Source organism: Penaeus monodon, chromosome 3 (assembly GCF_015228065.2).
Source record: "Penaeus monodon isolate SGIC_2016 chromosome 3, NSTDA_Pmon_1, whole genome shotgun sequence".
NCBI lineage: Eukaryota > Metazoa > Arthropoda > Malacostraca > Decapoda > Penaeidae > Penaeus > Penaeus monodon.
The window spans coordinates 42,884,482-42,887,627 of NC_051388.1; positions in this window are offsets into that span (position 1 = coordinate 42,884,482).

Genomic DNA, 3,146 nt, shown 5'->3' on the forward strand with positions numbered 1-3,146 from the left:
GACTGACGAGGTCTATTTTCTCTATTCTAATAAGCTTTCGTTGGGAGGAGCCTAAATATGCAAAAGATGTCGTAATTACAAGATAGATTAATGTATTCTACTATGTTCTGTTCTCTTTTCTTTTTTCTTTCTTCGTAATTCTTACTCGTCCATTACGTCCTTTCCATTTTACAGAAGCCCTTTTATAATAATAATGATAAAAAAAAAAAAAAATCGGAATGCAGCCGTATTTCAGTCTCTTACCATAAAACCTAATAAAAAGGCCAAAGTCTCAGAAGTTTCACACACACACACACACACACACAACACACACACACACACACACGCACGCACACACACACACGCACGCACGCACGCACGCACGCAAACACACACACACACACACACACACACACACACACACACACACACACACACACACACACACACACACACACACATGCACACTACTACTACTACTACTACTTCTACTACTACTACTACTACTGCTATTACTACTGCTACAACTACTACTATTATTTTTATTTTTTATTTTCATAGTTTCAATCCGAATTTGTATTATATCGTCTGTTTGATGAGTAATAGGAGAAATGCGGTTTATTAGTATATATTCATTGCATTTACTATATTTAGACTAAAGTAATAGATTGTAGGTTGCTGAAGATTAGCCTTTTCACACACACACACACACAAAAAACAAAAAAACAGAGGAAAGCAAAACACGCAGAAATGAGTATTTGCCTTTTGCCTCAAAAGGTCAGCCTGTCCTACTGCATTATTTTCTGTTGATTTAAACTCGTAATTCTATTTATCTGTTTACTTGTCAGTATGTCATTTCTATCTGGTTTTAATTTAATTTAATTTAATTTAAGCTCTCAAAAAAAATCTATATCAAAAGAAAAGAAGAATTCGCATATCCATATGCTGCTGGATATCAAGAAGGCTAAATATATAAATGTACCCGGTCACCCGTACAACCTCTCATGCACGTCAACTGCGCACGCACACACACACACACACACACACACACACACACACACACACACACACACACACACACACACACACACATATTATATATATATATATATATATATATATATATATATATATATATATATATATATATATATATATATATATATATATATATAATATACATACATACACGCACATACGCACACATTCATAGTCTCAAAACACATACACCCAAGCTCACGCCCATCTCTTTCCGAAAACGTATCCTATCTAGGTTCTGAAACACAGGAGTAATGAGAGAAAATTAGGATTTAGAACATGGTGTGAGGATTGTGAGGAGTAGGAGGAGGGGAGAAGAGGGGAGATGAGACGGGACAGAAAGGGAGGAAGAGGGGAGGTGTGTGAAGGGAGAAAAGGAAGGGAATGGGGCGAGAGAGGGAGGAAGGAGACTGCATGTGAGGGCGGGAGGGAGAAGGAGGAAGGTGAAGGAAAGAGATGGGACAGTAGATGAAGGGAAAGAAAAGTAGAGAGAAGAGGAATAGAATAGAAGAATGAAGAGGTAGATGAGAGGCGGAAGAGGAGAGAGAGGAAAGGGAAAGGAGTAAGGGAGAAATAGAAGTGATGAGAGGGAGATGTAGAGTATGATGTATGGTGTCTGTTCTAGTCGAGCTGTCCGTGTCAGCCATATTCCTAACTTATGTATTTATTTTGCCCTTTTTAAGAGACATGAGGGACAGATAATGCAAGAAAACGCACAACTAGTAATCTGTCTTCGTGGAATATCTCTATTCAAAGTTCACTGGGGAGAAGTTTAAAGAACGAAGAAAAAGCACATTTTCTTTTTTTCTTCGAATTACTTCTTAAAAGCTGAGGACTTTAATCATTACGAAATGTTTATTTATTCTGACCAGTGTTCTTACTCCACTTTAACTACAGTATGTACAGATCTTACCACACAGAGCTGCTCCATAACATTTCGTATCTCTAGTGTCAGAGGTCAAGTAAAGAGAACAAACAAAAACGAGTGCGTTGCCAGACAGAAAGAGAGAGAGAGAGAGAGAGAGAGAGAGAGAGAGAGAGAGAGAGAGAGAGAGAGAGAGAGAAGAGAGAAGAGAAGAGAAGGAAGAAAAAAATACTTCTGCTTTTGTTGGTCGATGAGAGTTAATGTTTCCCTAAGAGCAACGGGTTTATTTAGACTGATGTGATGTGTTTACCTCGAAAATCTAATTTTCTTGGCATTGTTGGGGTTCCATTTTTTTCTAGTGAGAAAGTGATGGCAGCAGCTAAATATACTCGGTCACCAGAATTATGATAGTTTTTGCCAAGGTGATTTTTTCGAATTATGAGTTTAAATGCACAAACCACGGAAATAACGAATTGTGAGAGAGAAAATGGTAACACGCCCTGTGAATAAAAGATAAAAAATTGGGGTCGGTAATGTTAATTTACATACATGCTGTTATAAAGGTTGGGTTTTGAAGAAATTGATCAAATGAAAACGGACAACGGAGAAATTCTCATCAGATCTGCATTAACGACTGCATCTGCTCTTTCAAATTATTCCTGTCGTAAGTTTATAAAAATCATATATGATTATAAGATTTACAAATCATATCTTAAAATAGTCGTGATTTCTTTATTTAACATTTACAATATATGAGTTGCTACCATGGGATAAGACCTTGAAGGGGCAACAGGGTCAAAACAACATTTTTTTTCCTACATAATGAGGTGCCGCTGTTCTTCTAGGACAGACTAACATAATCATCATACATTGAACTTTCACTCTTCTTGCAGTGCTGGACAGACGCGAGCAGCTCGCTTTCCACAAATAATCCTTTAGGCTTAAAATTATTGTTGATATGAAAACAGTTGTACCAGATGCACGAATTAGGTCATATTACTGATTCACGAAACACTAATCCCATTTCGTAAAGAAAATTTTTCTTTTTCTATACTTCACATCTTAAAAGAAGAAAAATGATGGATCATACAAAAAGTCGAGACAAGACCAGAAGCACAGGGAAAGAAAAATACGTTATCCTCTGCATCCCTGCGTCCGAAAGGAGGATAGAGAGAAGGACGTGGAAGGCGAGGTCAGACCCGCCAAGGACGTTGCCCGGGTGCAGAACCAGCAAATGACACTCATTTACATGTGTTGTTGCAAA